The 19,543-nt window shown below is 41.5% G+C and overlaps 1 protein-coding gene across 3 annotated transcripts in view; it reads left to right on the top strand.

Annotated features, from left to right (window-relative positions):
* The window catches only part of IQSEC1 (IQ motif and Sec7 domain ArfGEF 1), a 722,374-nt gene that overhangs the window by 645,423 nt on the left and 57,408 nt on the right, over window positions 1-19,543 (top strand). The window lies entirely within an intron of this gene.

Genomic DNA, 19,543 nt, shown 5'->3' with positions numbered 1-19,543 from the left:
CTGTGACCAGGAGCTGAGCCTGAACTGTTCGGTGCCCGCCCTGCCTAAGGGCCAGGGCCCATAGACCTCATTTGCTCGACCCTTGAGTACAGGACCGGCGTGGAACCCGTCCCGCTGCATAGAAGGAGGCGCCCTGGCTCCCCGCCGCACCTGAGGGGGACGAGGCCCGAACCGACCGGCTTACACAGCTAAAAGTAGTCCAAAAGTTCAGCTATTTAGGTTCTACAGTGACCACCAACCTCTCACTAGATGAAGAACTAAATGTTCTCATTGGAAAGGCTTCCACCACCTCTAGCAGACTAACGAAAAGAGCATGGAACAACTCAAAGCTTACCAAAATGCTAGTGTGCCAAGCCTTGCATCCTCAATACTCTCATGTATGGTGAGCAAACACGGACAACTTGTGCTCATCAGCAGAAAAGGTTAAACAGTTTCCACCTACATTTGTTTACGCCTCATACTCAACACCAAATGGCAAGATAAAGTCACTAACACAGAGGTTCTTCAAAGGGCAAATTCGCCAACTATGATGGCCCTGCTCAAGCAAAGACAATAGCACTGGCTGGGCCATCTGAGTAGGCTGAAAGACACTCATACCCAAGGACATGCTATACAGGGAGCTATCGGAGGGAACAAGAACAACAGGACGTCCAAGCTTCTCTATAAAAAGACATGCAAACGAGATATGAAGGAATTTGGAATTGATCCTGACCAATGGGAAGTCTTGGCATGTGATTATGGCGAGTGGCGTCATCGTCTCCATCAGGTTATCAAACTCCGTGACAGAAGCTGGCTCCTACAGCTTGAAGAGAAAACAGCCCACGGGAAGCAGGCAGCTCCCAACCAATTTTCAATGACTGCTAAAGAACATGCAAATCTCGTATTGGCCTATTCAGTCACATGAGACACTGCAAACCATCTACATCATAGGCTGCAATTGCCACAGTCTCTTGCAGATGAAAGGATGCCATCATGGCATTGTGACATTCCATGTAAACCCCTTGTTGCTCCTGCATGCAATCTCACTTTCAAGAACAGCACCTTATAGAACATGAGGCTTTAACACTTGTGAACAGGTGGTGGGAAAACGATTTTAAGGATACTGAACTTCATTCTTAAATGTTTTAATTGGAAACTACAAAAGAGGGAACCTGTGGGACAAGAATTGCTTTGGGGCAATTGATATGATAGAAATTGCTTTAGGGGACCTCTAGGTAGCACTCTGTGGTTTACAAGTGAAATCCCCTTCACTGTAAAGAACCCTTCCCCCCACTTCTAATTATTGTATTTGATTGCTTTGATGCACTGTACAGTGTCAGTTTGAATTAACTTTTGAGTTACCCTCAAATAATATCATGTGTTTATTGCTCTTAGTGCACAGGTATGTCATGGTATCTTATATGTCCAAAGGTAATTTGAAAAATAACACGCATCATCACTGTAGATCTTTCTCTAGCAATAAGCTACTCTGTTCATCCAAGTATCTCTGGAGAGGTTTAAAAATTCCACTGCCCATAAGTTGCTTCAGGGCCACTTAACTGGAGAAATCAAGGTTCCCAAAAGTCTGCATCTTACAGAGGAGTATGCAGAGATGGTGCTGAGCTACTTTCATTTCATTTTGTCATTGCCACAGTTTTCAGAAATAGAAAATTGTATGAAACAAGTAACAATTCCATTCTTTCTGTATTTTAAATTGAAGGAGATACACTTTTGGAGAAAAAAAATTGCTAACAAAGGGGCTGAACTCTCCCTTTAGAGGAGGAGTGCTGTGCTACCTAACTGAATGTGATTTGTTCTTTAGTTATGAAACAGCAAAGCTTTAAAATACAGTAATGAAAAATCACTCTCCATTGCCACAATAGAAATTACATCCTGTGGAATTCCACCTAGATCTGTTGGAAGTATATGCTTGATTTTACTTGCTTATACAGCTAAGTAATGATTTTCAAAAGCCATAGCACAGTTTTCTTTCTAAAGACCTTTTGCCAATTTTGCATGGCAAGCTAGGGTGGAGTAGGTAAGCCTAGAATTGTTGCTACTCCAAATTGCCCACTTGTTGGCTGTCTTCTGCAAAACGTTAGCAGGTCAGAGATCATCAGGGAATAGGACAACAGAGGACAATAGAGAGAGCACAGGCATGAATACAACAAAACATTTATTTCCAGGAGTTCATATATTGGCCACAACACTTGTTTTAGGCTATAATTTGGCATCAGACTAGGAGCAGTTGTTTAATGTTGCTAAAAATACATACATTTTTAATGATGTTTTGTGGCATCTGCTACATCTGAACTTCTGTTATCCCCAGAGTAGACAGAATTTCTACCTAAAAAGCAGCTTCTGTGCATACAGATTTTTAGTTGTAACAGAGTGAACAGATTCTGTGCATGGGTTGGCAGGAAAAGTGTTGTACCATTTGCTCCCTGAGTAGAGGAAAGATCACAGCTGCATGCCCTAACTGCAGGAGCTGGTAGGGAAGTATGGTAGGGCCAGCTGTGTTTAATTAGGCAATTCCCCCAGCACTCAGAGGGAGGTGGTTTGAATAGCCAGATCTAAACAACATTAGAAGTCATTCCTTCTTTGTAGGCAGGAGGAAAACACTAACTGGAAAAGCCTTCTTTTGATGGATTCAAACTTTTGTGGTTGGGCTCACTGAGAAACCAGGCTGTAGGAAGCCTTTGGAGTGTTTCTTCCAAAAAAATAAAAAATAAATAAACTAAAATCATGGGTTTATGTCTTTGTTTGTTTTGACTACATTCTGGAAATGCCTGATTTACGAGTCAGCTGGACTTGAAGACCTTGGGATATTCAGGTCCTATATCCACCAATACTGCCCCATTAGTACTAATTGACAAAGTACAGTATAGTACAGTGATTATACAGTACCATATTTAAGTGTGTACAGTTGATATGGTAGGTGACAAATGTTTCTAAGGACTCACAGATAATAGGTGGGATGATTTTAAAATGTGTTATAAGTGGCCATGTCTGTGGAAGTGTAAAGTAGGGGAGGATCCTTCATGTCGCCATGAGCGTGGGCATGAAGGAGCCACGGACTAATGTCCCCAACAGCCGTGGGACCAAAGAGGAACTAGCCCACCGGGGTTCCTCATCCTCCTTGGGTGGCAGGAGGTTCCACCACTTGATGTTGGGGCAAGACACGTGGATGAGGAAATGAAGGGTGTGGAGCATGAGCACATACAGCTATTTCTGGGCACAGTTCAGAGGTGGAGGAACATAACAGAAGGGCAGGGAGGCTTGCGGGACAGGGGCCTGATGATAAGGTCCTGAGGGTTAGAGGCGAGAGACGGGCAGGGAGCACCCTCCTGTAGGACCCAGTCAAGGAAAATGCGAGAGGCGAGCATTAGGGCCTCCTGGAGCACATGGGGGGGGGGGGGGATAGAGGAGGAACGCGAGGGATGGAAGGCCCCATGCGCTGGTCAAGCACCATGGGGTCCTCCCAGTCCCCTCAATTGTAGTGCAGGCATTCTCCAATCCTGGGGAACCAGCTACGACCAGCCTCTTGCGCACATCCATCTGAGAAAGTGCTAGAGGAATTACCCAGTGCACACCTAGATTGGGGTTGAGTAGCAGAGCTCTGCAAGGAGGTTCTCCCGCCTCAGTGGCTGCCAGGGACCTGGTTGCTGAGACTAGCTTCCACATCCTGAGGAAGTCCTGGTAGAAGACCAGCAGCTTGGATAGGTGTTTGGGAGATCTCTCTGGGAGAAGATAGAAGAGCTACCAGTCCTATTAAAGGTGGCAGAGGTAGGCATGTGCTAGTGCGCTCCACCCCAGACTACTTACACCATAAAGGTGCCTCTGCAAGGCCAGGAGGCGGAAGACGTGGTCCTGACTGTGGAGGCAGAGTAGGCCCTGTGCACCCTCTTCCAGTGGGAGGCTCAGGACACCTCCCTGCATTCCACATAATCTTGTTGCTGTTTACTGTAAATCACTGACCTCCTCAATATTGAATTGAGGTTATAGAGTATTGTTTATACATCATTTCTAGCTTTCTGTTCTGCTTTGTGTAGTATCCTAGCCTCACTTTGGGATTTTGTCATGTTTTAAAGGCAAGTGTTGCACGTTTGTCTGGCAGGGATGTCATTTCTATTAGTGCCATATATTTTTAGAATAGAGGATAAAGGCTTAAAATGTTTTATATTAAGAAAAAACTCTTAAATTTCTCAGATCCCTTTTGATTTTTTTTTTCACTTATCGTCATCTTTTCATTTCTAGAAATTATACATCTGGAAAACTGCTGTCCCTGTATGAGCTCATCAGCTTTTCCATTTTAAAAATACTCTATAGCCTCCTGAGTTTCAAATTATCATAAGGGTCCCCGCTGTTCCAAAATTCTCCCAGAGCATTTCTTGATGCTGCCAGAAGGTGTGAGAGGAACGTTTGTATTATGCAATGACAATATATATATTAAATCTGGGAGCCTGGAAGCCCTACCTGTGGATCCACTGGTAATTTCATTTTGGGTAGATTTTTATTATGAAATCTTTCCTCAGATTCCCTGTGCTCTTGGGCATTCCCGCCAAATATGGGGAAAGATACTTTATATTGCACATGCTTTCCCACTAGTGTTTAGTACGTCTTTTTTTTTAAACATGAGGGTGTCCTTATCCACTGGAAGAGTAATTTTATAATTTTCTGTTAGTTGATATGTATAGAATCATAGAAACATAGAACTGTCAGGGACCTTGATAGGTCAGCTAGTCCAGTCCTCTGCACTGAGGCAGGACTTAGTATTATCTACCTCAACCCTGACAGGTGTTTGTCTAATCTGTTCTTAAAATTCTCCAATGACAGATTCCATAACCTTCCTAGATACTTTGTTCCAGTGTAACTACCATTACAGTTAGGAAGTTTTTTCCTAATGTCTAACCTAGGGGTCGGCAACCTTTCAGAAGTGGTGTGCCGAGTCTTCATTTATTCACTCTAATTTAAGGTTTCGCTTGCCAGTAATACATTTTAATGTTTTTAGAAGGTCTCTTTTTTTCCTAAGTCTATAATATATAACTAAACTATTGTTGTATGTAAAGTAAATAAGGTTTTTAAAATGTTTAAGAAGCTTCATTTAAAATTAAATTTAAAATGCAGAGCCCGCCAGGCCAGTGGTCAGGACCTGGGCAATGTGAGTGCCACTGAAAATCAGCTCATGTGCCGCCTTCGGCACCCGTGCCATAGGTTGCCTGCCCCTAGTCTAACCTAAACCTTCCTTGCTGCAATTTTAAGCCCATTACTTCTTGTCCTGTCCTCAGTGCTTATGGAGAATTGTTTATCACCTTCCTCTTAACTTTTTACATACTTGAAGACTGTTATCGTGTCCCTCAGTCTTCTCTTCTCCAGACTAAAGGCCAGTTTCTTCAATCTTTCCTCATAGGTCATGTTTTATAGACCTGTAATCATTTTTGTTGTTCTCTGGCTTTTCTCCAACAAGTCCTCATCTTTCCCAAAGTGTGGTGCCCAGAACTGGACACCATACTCCAGCTGAGGCCTTATCAGTGCTAAGTAGAGTTGAAGAATTACTTATTTACAATACTTGTGCTAATACATCCCAGAACGACGTTTGCTCTTTTTGCACTAGTATTACATCGTTGACTCATATTTCGTTTGTGATCCACTAACACCCCCAGATCCTCTTCTGTAGCACTCTTTCCTAGGCAGTCATTTCCCACTTTGTATTTGTGCAATTGATTATTCCTTCCTAAGTGTAGTACGTTGCATGTGACCTCACTGAATTTCATCTTATTTAATTCTGACCCAGCGGCGGCTCCAGGCACCAGTTCTCTAAGCGCATGCCTAGGGCAGCAAGCTGCGGGGGCTGCCCTGCCGATCCCTTTGACGGCCTGCCTGCAGGAGGTCCCTGGTCCTGTGGATTTGGCACCAGTTCAGTGGTGGGTACGCCTAATCCGCGGGACCTGTGGACCTCCCGCACGTACACCGCCGAATGCTGCCTGACTGCCGTGCTTGGCGCAGCAAAAAAGCTAGAGCCGCCCTTGTTCAGACCATTTCTTAATTTGTCAAGATCATTTTGAATTTCAATCCTGTCCTCCAAAGCACTTGCAACATCTCCCAGCTTGGTATCATTCACAAACTTTATAAAGGTACTCTCTATGCCATTCTCTAAATCACTGATGAAGATATCGAATAGAACTGGATGCAGGACACATCTCTGTGAGACCCTACTCAATATGCCTTTCCAGCTCAATTGTGAGCCATCGATAACTACTCTTGAGTGTAGTTTTCCAGCCAGTTGTGCACCCATCTTATGGTAAATTGGTTTAGGCTATATTTCCCTAGTTTTGTTTGTGAGAGGGTCATGTGAGGCATTATCAAAAGCCTTACTAAAGTCAGGCTACAACATCTGTTGCTTCCTCCCCCCCACCCATCCTCAAGGCTTGTTGCATATGGACAAGTGAGCTGTCCTATGCCAAATAAGGAGCTAGTGCTCAGTGGGAGCTGCTGTCTATCACTTTTTCAGTCTCTAAATGATCTTGAAGTCTGTCATTTTTGGAGGTTTGACACACAATGTTTTAATTACCTATAATCCTATATAGGTACCGTATCTCTACTGAAAGTCTTTTGCATCGTTTCTGGGTTCTTCCTTTTCTTCCCTTTAATTGGCTGCTGCATTCTTTTCAAGCCCACTTTTCCTTCCTTTTGTAAAAAGAGCTCCATCTCTCCTGGAGAGAAGCTTGGACTTGATCTAATATTTTGTTAGATTGGAGGGTCCAGAGCTGGCTCTCACTTCATACATGAGGTAAAAAATAGAGCAAGGAGGACTGCAGAGTCTTTTCGAAAAAGACTTGGGTGTTCTGGTAAGAAAATTGTCTTTCACTACCACCTTAAAGCTTCTTTCTCCTGCCTCTGTTGCTACCTTCATTGCACGTAAAGGCCTGTAATTATGCTGCCCAATACTGTCTCCTTAAATTTGGGGTGACCACCACTGGTCTGTAAAAGGATGTTGTAAGTCTAAGGATCTTATTGCCCCAAATATAATATAAAATCGAGGACTTTAACTCTTCATGGGGATTTCTTTTACAAGTCTTTGAAATAAGAATGTAATTTTGGGAAGAAGGGACGTATCAACCAATTCATAGTGTTATTAACTTATCCTTTTTTATCAATCTTTAAGCCTATTCAACAGAGGCACATAATTTGCATCATTTTTTTCTAGATTGGAGGCAATTTGGACCCCTAGATGCTTTGAGTTCATGAAACACTGATTTTATACTCCTGCAACTTCTTCCCACAGTTCTTTGAGTAAAGGATGGATTGGAAATCTTTAAAGACTACTGTCAGGTTTTAAAAAGATATTTTAAAAATGCTGTATCCAATTACCTCACCCATGTGTATGTTACAGATAATCCTTTATCTTAATAAAGCTAAAAGAACTTTTAGTACTCCAACTTTTCACTCTTTTTACTGTTTGGTTTACTTTTTTAAATTTCAGTCTGGTTTGGAGGTTGAAAATGATTTCCGATTTGTTTATAGTCCAGTTCTCCTCCATTCTCATGCATCAATTCAATGTTGTAATGTCTGGGCTGCAAAATCTAAAAGGGGAATTTTGTAGAAATGACTCCATTGGAATTTTAAAATAAAAACTTAGTGGAATCATATTTGCTGGTATTAGGCTTTCTATAAGTTTATTTCTGAAGAGGGAGTCTGATCAGACAGGGTTCTTTGAATTTTGCACATTTTTTTCTTTTGTGGACGTCATTTGACACTTCATAGCTTGTTAAATTGTGTTTCTTCTGTGAAGACTATATTTGATTCTACAGAACAAGAAAACGGGAGGCGGGTGGGGGGAGACTTGCCTAGGACTTCATATCGGCGAAGTTTGTCAACCTACATTGACTGACTATATGCGGTATAATAGGGATGTTACTATTGTTGCTGGAACATCTGGATAGCAGATTACTCAACAACAGACCGTTCCAAGACAAATTAAAATCAAAGCACTCCGTGTAGTTTGTCCCCTAACATGCAGAGGAGTATGTAAGAAGAAGAAAATGTTCATAATACGACTCTCATTAGTTCTAAAAACACTTGGCCATAGATTAGAACACCTAAGGAAGAGTCCTATGTTTTTGATCTGCCTTTTTGTTTTACAAATGCTGGTATTTTTCCCCCGAGGCCTCCTCTCCCCTCCTCTCCCCCAGCAAAATGGGTCCTTCAGAGTACATAATGTTCTGCCCAAAGAACATCTGAAATGTGTAACCATGTGAGATTCAGCCAATAGTGTATTTAAATGCTTATTTCAGGTATGCATGTGGGGATTCCCTTTATTGACTTTAAAAGGGAGTGTAAACTTTACCAAATGTCAAAAATTAAATCTAGCCATTGAAAAGCTGCAGCGTCCCCAGCATAAAGGATGTGTGAATGTCTTATGGAAGTCTAAATGAATGATTACCTCATCGTCAGCCAATCAGATCCGTTTGCTCTTAAATAGTCTAAGCACGTTTCCCTCTAAATGCTTCATGCTAGGAATAGACAAATATTCTGCTTTCACAAAGCCTGGATGGGCATTTTGGATGTTCTTTTACTAGAAAATGACCATTATAAAAGGAGGCATTTGCTTGGCTGCTCACAGTTCGAACCAAGTGAGTATCTGAGATGATTGTGCAGGCCAAGACTTCTCAGCCAGTTTATTTTCCCCTCAAATGCCCCGTGACCAGATTTTCAAAGTGGAAAACTGGGAACAGCTGCCTGTGCATCTATGCAGAGGCCTCCAGTTTGGATGGGGGTTAGGGAGATATGCACAGAAGGGTTTTGGAAGCTGGAGCCAGGAGAAAGAAAAAAGGAGTGCCCAGTCTCACCCCCTCTTCCACAGCCTGGCATCCTCCCTTCTCCTTCCTTACCATCCTGTAGATTTGACTCTCTGTATGGGAGGCGTGGCTGGAGGAGTCATGCAGGATTTTGGGGGTTGGGGGAGAGGAGCTGCATAGGGCAGAGTATTTACATGTGACAGGCCTGGTGGGGGAAGTCCTTGAGCAGCATATTTGCTTAGCGAGCTTGGCACCAGTTTCACCAGGTCATGTGATAATCAGCTGCTTCAGGTGGTTAAGTCTGCAGAGGTTTGCAAAAGCAGGGACAAAACAGTTCTGTTCTTTTCTTAGGGGGCAGGGAGTGAGGCAGAGGGAGAGAGATCGTGTGCAGCAGGGACAGTGGAACAGACCTGTAAAACAGGAACTGTTACTGATTTTTCAAGGATACCTTGTCACCTGATTTGAATCACAGCTGACAGCCATGGGAGAACCATTAGGGAAGTGATACTCCATCTGTGCAAGCCACACTTAAGGAGCCCATAGATCTCTTGGAAAGCCTAAAGTCTCATGAAGCTTCTTTTGTTCTGCCTCGCACTGGGCAGAGCGAACAAAGCGCCAACTGCACAGGGTCACCTGCTTCCTGCGTTGCCTGAAAAATGCAAGACTGAGACAAGGGCAGATGAGGGTGGGAGGTGGCCATGGAGTGAAGTACTGAACAAGCAAGCCAAAATAACCAGCCAGGAAAAGGGGTCAGACAGAGGTTGGGGAGGAGAAAACCCTTCCAGCAGCCAAAAGAGAGGGAGTCTTAAACAGCCACAAAACAACCACAGCATGGTTTTTTTTTCAGTGCTTTGTTTTGTTCCCCTCCCCCACCACACACTTGGTTTTTTGTTTTTTTTTAAATAATACAGATTTTAGAAGCTGTCTGGTTCCTAAGGCAAAATCCTACTCAGCTCACACTGAAATCAGTAGGACAACTCTTCTGCGTATGGGGGAGCAGGATTTGGCTCCCAAAGTCACTACTTTCTATTTGCCAAACAGCACTTATGGGGCTCAGTCTGTAGCTACATCAGAAATTTCCCAGTGCTCTAGCAGCTCAGCTGCAGACTGCCATTCCTGTTTCCATGGAACTGCGTGGCTGCAGGGGGGAAAGGGATAAAGGGTTTTATGATCATGTCTTTTTCAGGTGATGATTTTCAGACAAGCCAGAACATTGCACAGTACGAGACATTATGTGCGGTACATAATTTACCCAGCACTTTGCCACCTGGTGGGTAACATAAAGAAGCTGCTTTGTGATCTCACAGAAGATGATGCTGGAACCATTTGGTTAAATTCTCTATCAGTTTTCTGAAGAGATGGCTACAGCGTTTGTTCCTTTTATTGTCTCCGCACCCCTTTATCAGCAAAAACAGGACCCTAAGATCACTTCTTTAGGGATGAACTCTAAATTACACCCATGTAAATCCTAAGGAACTCTGTTCTCTGGATAGCAGGGGTGTAACTGAGAGTAGAACGTGGTACTTTGGCTCAATCTTCCATTCAGCAAATGGCCTGAGAAGCAGGGCAGGGCACTGAGTAGATGTGCCTGGGGCAAGTGTGGAAGAATCCTTCCTCCCAAGCTCTGGGGTTGCTGTGCAACTACCCTCTGGCAGCTACTTCAGACTGTATAGGCCTTTATACCACCCATGTCACAAGCAAGAGAATGGCAGCCCCTATAAAACACTGGAATCTCTGTCCATGCCCTGGTTCTCCTGTCTATAGCTGCAAAGAAGGGGAAAGTAGATGCTCCTCAGTAAATAGGTCCCTTCTAGTAACAATTAATATCTAGCTCTTGTATAACCCCTTTATCTAAGATCTCAAAATGCTTTATAGTGGAAGTCAGTATCATTATCCCCATTTTACAGATGGGGGGGAGGGAGAGAGAGAGAGAGAGAAGTGACTTACAGATTGGTGTCTGCACTGGGAATAGAAACCAGCTCTCCTGAGTCCATAGTCCAGTCCAGTGCCCTAGCTGCTAGCCCACAATGTTTCCTCATTTTATCAGAAGGTACTTGCTTTTTAAAAATTAGAGTTTTAAACAGAAGGGCTCCTTAATACCAGAAAGATGCAGAGAAACTGGAGAGCATTTTATCAAACCTACAAAACTATCAAAGGGACTGCAGAGAATGATGCATGAGAAAAGATTTAAAAGAAATAAAGGTGTCCCTTGTTAAACCACATTTAAGAGGGGACATACCTGGCTACAGGTATTTGAAAAGTAGAGACATCAAAGCAAGCTATGAATTAATGGGTTACTGGGAGAGGAGGGAAGGAGATAAAGAAGAGTAATAGAATGAAATAAAGCAGGAGTCTTGAGGCTGATTAGCAGCGAAAACTACTTGACAGTAAGAGATCCCATGGAATAGGTTATAGGGGAGAGTGGTGAAGTACCAGAAGACTGCACAGATGTCTTCTATTTTCTAACTTCTATGGCTGTAAGTAATGCCAAGACCCAACATTTTATTATCCGTCCAGTAGAACCTCAGAGTTACGAACTGACCTGTCAATCACACCCCTCATTTGGAACCAGAAGTACACAATTAGGCAGTAGCAGAGACCAAAAAAAAAAGTGCAAGTACAGTACTGTGTTAAATGTAAACTACTAAAAATATAAAGGGAAGGTGCATTTTCTTCTGCATCAGAAAGTTTCAAAGCTGTATTAAGTCAATGCTCATTTGTAAATGGTTTTGAAAGAACCATAATGTTTTGCTCATCATTACCAACAACCTCCATTCCCAAAGTGTTTGTAACTCTGAGGTTCTACTGTAATTCAACCACTCCTTTAGCTCTGTTATGTTTTTTGCTTTACATCCCATTTTGTATAGCTGGTGACAACTCAATTTCTGATGACTTAGTGACCAGTTTTTCCGTCCGAAGTATTAGTGAAGGGCACCGACGCCTGGCTCCAGTGGGAGAGCTGAGGCATGTAAAATAAGGTGCAGACTGTCTGTCATTGGCGTCCCTGTTTTCTATGATGATCCTGTGAAAGCCCTTCCGCTGTTTGGGCATTCAAACTATGAGCTTGTATCTTGACAAGGCAGGAGGGTGTATGGTGGAATCACTGCTCTCCATGACATCATTCTCTCCCCCTCCAAAGGCACAGGGATTGTTCACCGTGAGGTAATGCTCACTCTGTCTGCATCATTTTACACTGTCTTCCCTTTCACCTATTGGGGAGAAGATTTAAGGAGTGGTGAGCATGGAAGCAAAAAAGCACCTGCCTTCTGCAAGTGTCCCAAGATCCGCAACATTTCCTTGTGTTTCTCATCAGCTCTGTGGGCTAGAAGAGTCACATCCCATACCCGTTCTGCAAGAGGTTAACCCCACTCCCCCAACCCCTCTAAGCACACACAGCGAATGGCTTACGCTGAAGAAGATAGTGGGTTTCAGCTTGCTGAGTTACATTGCCTGTAAGTTGGTTTTTCCTGATCAGGGGAGGATATCTCCCTTTATTACCAGCAGAAACATGTTTACATTCGTTCCTCTTTCTGTTCATTAAATAGTTCTTCGGTATTAGGAAGGCGTAGATCAGACACTGCAGTTGATCCCTCTACTCTTCTTCCTTTTTTTATTCCTTTCTTCCCTTTCCTTGTTGTGAAAGAACTCTGACAGAGTGTTCCTTTTGGCTCTGATTTTTGTAGCATTTTAAGATTGTTGTTTTTTTCCTCCTTTCCCAGAAGGTTTAAAATAAGCTCAGCAATTTCTTTTAAATAGCTGCAATGCTGGAGCAATAGGAAGCTGAATACAGCAGAAGAAAAGAAGTGAAGCTGTTGAAGCAAAACTTTGGTGCCTGCCAGAATTAGTGTCCAGTCAGCCTACTGTTTGCCATCTTAGCTATTTAAAAAGTATTTTGATTTCTAAACTCAGACTGAGAGATGTCTGATTTCTTGTATTAAAGGATTAATCTTTCCTGGAACAGGGTTTTAGTACTGTAATAGATTTCTTTGTGTAAGTTTCAATTACAGAGCAGTGCTTGGTTGTATGAGTACAATAGAGATTTTTCAAACTGGAATCACTACTGATACCATCAGTAGACTCCAAGAAGACTTACTAGCATTAAAGCTGGATTGATTCCCTCTTGTGAAAAGTGTTCCTAAGCTTCAGAATGTGGATCATTGCTCTGTGTAATATAGATGGCCTTTAAACCGAGGTCATGGTTCTTGCTCTCGTTTATTAAGCGCACCTAGGTCAAAGTTCCTTCACAGTAGTGTGTTTGCCTGAACTTAGGGGAGAAACTGAAAAGTATGGATGTGCTTTTGGAAGGACTGAATTCCTTTTATGGAGGCTTCACGAATGGTTGCGGATTTCTTCACCTCCATCAAACCAGATAGAAATTCCAAGTTTTAAGAGGGTCAAGCATTTGTGGTTGTACATGTCTTTGTGAATAAATCCCGACTCTAGTTCAAAAGCTACTAAGCATTACCGAAGACAAAATCTAGCATAAAGGCAGCAGCTTGGTGTGCATTTACTACTCCAGTGCCTCCATCCAGGTTTGTGTCTGTGTGTTTGCTATTTTTTGAGCTCTGAAAATGAACTTTAAAGGATTAACTGTGATTTTGGATGCATTGATTCTGCATGTTTTACAAGTCTGTAGTATGGACGAGTTTTACCTACATTTAGGCTGAATGCTTTGATTTGTGTTTTGGTTTGTATTCCATTAAGAGCAGTTAGGGAGGAGGGCCCAACAAATAGATCAATTGTGTAAGAGAATTACTGGAGTCCGTGTACAGCAAACCCTTTTGTATTAACTAAAGCCGGCCAAAACTTTTTCTTGTCCATTTTTTTTAACAAAAAATGTACTGAAAGTTAAAAGGTGGCAGAAAATGTTTTTGGTTGATTTTTTAATTTTAGATGAAAAACCATAAAAATGTGGTTTTGGTCTTCCCTTTTCTCTCCTTTATAACCATCCACCACCTGCGCACTCACCCCATTAGAGAATGAAAACGAATTTTTTCTCCCAGTTTTTGTTTGGTTGAAAAATGGGGGGGAAAAGGCCCCACACAAAACCTTTTATAACCTGTCCCGTGTCGTATGACAGAAGCCAGGGGCTAAAAAAGCAGTCTCATGCTAGAACACCTGGTACACACCTTTTATTACATACAAACTGAGTGTACAGAGGATGTTTTGAAGATCATTTTTCCTATCTCAAAAGTAAAAACAAAGGTCTGCTGGCACTTCGGGATAACTGCACTTGTATTCCCACCTCCATGGTCCCCTCCAGGTGTGCCCAATCAGGTCTCAAGTCTCCAGCCATCACCTGTCTCTGGGCAGGGACCCTTGACCGTCTTCTGATTTGGGGCTTTTAAGGCTGCACGCCCTCTGCCATGTGCTGTGATATTCCCAGCAAACCAGACTGCCTAATGGCCACCTGCTGTGCTTTGCTTTGCTTTCTCTCTTGAGGGCTATGAACAGTGTACGGCCAAGTAACCATACAGCTCTTTCTAAGCAAGCAAAACACAATTATTCTTAGTGTAAAAGCATTCCAGAAGAAAAAAAACATAAAAACAGTAAAAGTTCCTGTACATATGCTATCAGCTTACCAAAGTCACCCATCAGTCTTACGAGGCCCTAGCAGGCTGAAGTTCTTCAAACCATTCCTCAATGGTTAGGGCCGCCCCTTGACAGAAGCGCCCATTCTTTTGCTGAATCCAAAGAGGGCAGGCCCTGTGTCAATTCAAACTCATCCTGGTATACCAAATGCCCTTTCTTTGTCTCCTAGCCTCTAGACAATTCACTTTGAACCAGTATGTGCAAATCACTACAAGGGGCAGTACCTCTCTAGAGTTGTTTAGTCTCAGTAACTTGCCTTAATAACCTCCATTGTTTTTAGTTCCTGTAGGAGCTGTGGCAGCCCTTCCCCGTGGAGCAGAACACATTCATACATAAACTATTCATAAATGTTGTACAGTTGTCCCTAAAGATATTTCATGGAGTTGCAATATCTGTCTCAGTTTGATCATAGGGTCAGGATAATTTTGTACAACCACAGGCCACAGTGGACATTTTAGTACGTCCACTTAGGGTGCAAAAGCCTTGAGTGATGGTTCAGGCACATAAGGCATATGAGCCACATCTGGTGGGTGGTGATGCTGAGGCTCTGGGACTGAAACATACTTTCTGATCTTTGGTCATACAGCATTTGTGGTGGGCTGGAAAAATGTTTCCCTATCTTGGCAATTCACAGATCATTGGACCTAAGAGCATGATGTCACTGCACTAAATTATTTTTCCAATATTTGATGTCATTTGAAAATGTGATTTAGTTTTAATTTAAAAGATTCAGTATTTTATGGAATCCAAGGGCTAGAAAGAACTGCTATTCATCAATGGCAAAATGGGATTTGTAGCTGGCCATTGATGTGCAGTACTGGTTACTATTCCTGTTGGTTTGTGAGATCTGGGCTCAGTTCAAATCTGGCAAAAATCAGCGTAGCTCCATGCATGTGAAAATTATCATTGGTCATTCAGAATTGACAAAAATGTAAGTGACATACCAGAGAGATCAGGATGCTTCTGGCATTGCACATATTCAGGGCAACTCCACTTCTTCTCAAGAATTCTTGAATGAGATAATAAAAAGAGTAGAAATGGAATGTCTGATGCATTAAGATGCAGCAGAACATTTACATAGGTGTGTTCTGCTCAGTCCTATGAAGAAATAATTGAACTTTTTTATTTTTTCCTTTTTATATGTGCATTGTTTGGTCAGGTGGTAACTTCTCTCAGAAATGCACTAGGGCAGGGGTAGGCAACCTATGGCACATGTGCCGAAGGAGGCACGTGAGCTGATTTTCAGTGGCACTTACACTGCCTGAGTCCTGGCTGCCGGTCCAGGGGGCTCTACATTTTAATTTAATTTTAAATGAAGCTTCTTAAACATTTTAAAAACCTTATTTACTTTACATCCAACAATAGTTTAGTTATATATTATAGATTTATAAAAGGAGACCTTTTAAAAACATTAAAATGTATTACTGGCATGCAAAACCTTAAATTAAAGTGAATAAATGAAGATTCGGCACACCACTTCTGAAAGGTTGCTGACCCCCGCTCTAGAGTAAGCAGAACATAGTGTGGCATTTTCATAGGAGTAAAGTACATTTGTCCTAAAGAAAAGGGGTTCATTTTTAGAAGAGGTTAGTCTAAAAGTTATACTACCCCAGGTGGCTGACCTTTCTGTAGCTTTTCAAGGTTGTTTGTCCACTTGTTAAAAACAGAACAGTTCTCATAGCTAGCAGCTTTTGCATCACATGCTGTAAAGTGCTGTTTGTGATAAACAGAACTTCTCAACAAATCTACACAAATGTCAACATGTTACGTGAACCTCAACTGAATTTACACTTTCAATAGTGCAAACTAATCTTGTTGAATAAACAGATTTTTATCATCTGGCATTATGAAAATGCATTAAAAGACCTTTTGGATTTTTTAACTACATCAATTAAAAACCAACTACTGGCTAGGGGACAGAAGACAACGACAGATTGCATGACTTTGTTTTTCTTCTTTTAAGCTGTAATTAAATGCCTGTGCAGCAGAATTCCAGCCTGTTCATACTTTAACTCTTGGAATGTTTGTTCTTTGTAGGAGTCTATTTTCCATACGTTGTGTGGTGCAACATATGTTAATCAGTTCTTGCGAAGCTTGCATTACTTTCTCCACTTGCTCATCTATTTCTCCTCCACAAACATCACCTTGGGACCTCTTGGTTTTCAGTCAGAGTTCCCTGTTCAATACAAGCTCTGAAGCAAAATAGAACAATCCCTAATTGGTTGGGTTTTTGTTTGTTTGATAAGTCAAGCTGCTTGAAAAATAAATGAGTACAGTTTGCACCTTTTTTAGAAACTGATTGTTTTGAGCTATTTTACTTCCATTAAGAATATATTTATTAACTTTTAAGAATCATTTGGTCTAGAAGTGGAAGCCTAAACCTTAACAAACAGCAAAATATTGTTCTGCTCATGTAGTTACACTATTACAGGTCGCAAACTTTTCATTTCCACATTTATTGGAGGGTAGAATTATCAAACCAGCGTCAGGAATTTTCATACCCACCAAAGACCATCTTGACTACAAATACAAGTCAGTCCTGTTTCGGTTCTGCTTAGCAGAGGTCTAGATGGTCTCTGTTCTGAGTTGCTCCATATTTGAGGGGAAAGTAATAAACGTGGTTACGATTAAAAACAACAACAAAAAACAGTAGTAGCTCCACCTATCCAACACAGCTATTGCTGTCAGAAGTAGGATTCTTTCTTCCTTAAAACAGGGTTGACAGCAGCTTTATTTTTATTTTATTTTATTTTTATTTTTTTTTTTTGCTGTCTCTCGGTCTATGTCTACACTAGAGACCTTTACAGTGGCACAGCTGTACCGTTGCAGCTGTGTCGCTCTAAGGTCTCTTGTGTATCTATGCTGACAGGAGAAAGAGTCTCCTGCCTGCTTTGGGCTGTCCACACTGGTGCTTCTGTCGGTGTAACTTATGTTGGTCAGAGGTGGGTGTTTTTTCCCCTACGCCCCTGCCCAACAAAAGTTTTACCAACAAAAGTGCTCATATAGATATAGCCTCATTCAGAAAAGCCAGGAGGCCGACTACCTTTCAATGATGTTATATATATATATATATATATATATATATATATATACACACACACATATACACACACACACATACACAGAGAGAGAGAGAAAGAGAAATACCAGTTGTAAGGCCTGAGATCAGAGCACTTACTATGTCTCAGACAGGCCCTTTTCTCCTACTTACTAAACTTGAAATCTGTAAATAGGAACGTTTGAGGAGAAGGCGAGGAGGTGGCTTTAAATTCCATTGAAATACATTGGACTAAGTCGATGCTGGAGGGATAGAGAGGGGAAATCATTTGTTTTGTATTAGAAGAGGGGCAGGGCATCTTCCTGTGTGCCTTTTACTTCACTCATTGTTAACTTTTACAGGAAGGTTGGGTAGGGACCACTTCTAAAATTCCAGAATTCTTTCTTCAAGTCATAAAATGCCCAATTAAGTCTCTTCTTGTCAAATAGGGTAACTTTTTTTTTTCTAGTTAAGCCATTTAAAAAGAAGGAAGAATCAGTTATTCAGATATTTTTCTCTTCTTTCCTCTAGCTCAAAATATGATGAAGAGGAATATGAGTCTTCGTGCCCCTCAAAGGAAGCTTTCCTGAGAGATCTTAATTCAAATTAAATTAATATCTGATTTAAAATATTATAAGTTAGAGCAGGTCTTCCTAAGGAAACCTTTCCAGATGACAATAAAAAGAGGCTGGAACTGTTCAGCGCTACCTTGATTACAGAGAGTGTATTTGGGGTAAGAAACATTCTCTTCCCCAGGAATTTAATACATGAATAGGGATGGATACTTAGTATTTATATAGCACTTCAGGCATTCAAGGCACTGTGCAATCCTCAACATACCTTGCTATCCAAAAAATTGAGAAAACTGAGAAACAGAGTGGAAGTGACTTACCCAAAGCCATGCAGCAAGTCAGTGACAGAAGAGTAAGAATTACAATTCAGGTGCTCCAGGCTCCTAGACTTGTGTTCTGCCCATTAGGCAAGACTGTCCACTATTACTTTGGACAAGTTACCAAAGGACCAAGTTGAGCCTTGGGTTCCAGCTTAAAAGCAATTCTGCCGGTGTTGCTTGCTTCAAGAAGTCCTTTATTCTCATTAAAAGTATTTTCTGATCATTTGAAGACAGATAAAAGTGATGTAAAAGAAAGACTGTGAATTCTGCTCCCGGGAGGTAGGAGCAGTTCTGAATGTATCCTTAAATTCTGGAGTCCTGGAGTTTTGCACTGATTACTTGAACTGAGTGGAGTTTTCTTCTGAGTTATCACCGATGTCACCAAAGTAGAATTTATCCCCAAATATCTTAGTACAAGAGATGCAATTACATTTAAAAAAAACCCTACTTAGATAAACAAGGATGTTATGAAATGCCTGGAACTTTTAGCAGACTTTTTTTCATCAAACACTAATGTTGATAGAGTCCAAGGGTAGGCAACCTATGGCACATGTACTGAAAGCGGCTGATTTTTCAATGGCGCTTATACTGCCCGGGTCCTGACCACTAGTCCTTGGGTCTGCATTTTAATTTAATTTTAAATGAAGCTTCTTAAATATTTTAAAAAAATGTATTTATTTTGCATACAACAGTAGTTTAGTTATAGACTTGTAGAAAGAGACCTTCTAAAAAATGTTAAAATGTATTACTGGCATGCAAAACCTTAAATCAGAGTGAATAAATGAAGACTCGGCACACCACTTCTGAAAGGTTGCCAACCCCTGATATAGTCCGAATTTTTGGAAAAACCACACTTCTAGTATTCCCCGAAGAAAGCTATAGGTCTGCTCACCGATAACTTTTGTTACACATAACAATTTGTTATCGACTTTTTAATCAAGGTTCTTTTTTGGAGAACTTGGCTTTTTGGAGAGGATTTATAAGCTAACATAAAGCTTTAACGGACTTCTTAAAACCCAAGGTTTCTTTTTTTCCCCGGAAAGAAAGAAAGAAAGAAAGAGAGAGAAAGAAAGAGAGAAAAAAAAATCACTTTCCTAATCTCCTGACACCACTTTTTCAAATGATTCAGAAAGTGAGAACAAGTGTTCACATGGCACTGTTGTAGCTCACATCACACGGTATTTATGTGCCAGATACACTAAAGATTCATATGTCCCTTCGCACTTCAGCCACCATTCCAGAGGA

The sequence above is a fragment of the Chelonoidis abingdonii genome, chromosome 17, assembly GCF_003597395.2.
Source record: "Chelonoidis abingdonii isolate Lonesome George chromosome 17, CheloAbing_2.0, whole genome shotgun sequence".
Classification (NCBI taxonomy): domain Eukaryota; kingdom Metazoa; phylum Chordata; order Testudines; family Testudinidae; genus Chelonoidis; species Chelonoidis abingdonii.
Note: the sequence above shows the minus strand (reverse complement) of the source record. Positions and strands in the feature narration are given on the sequence as shown.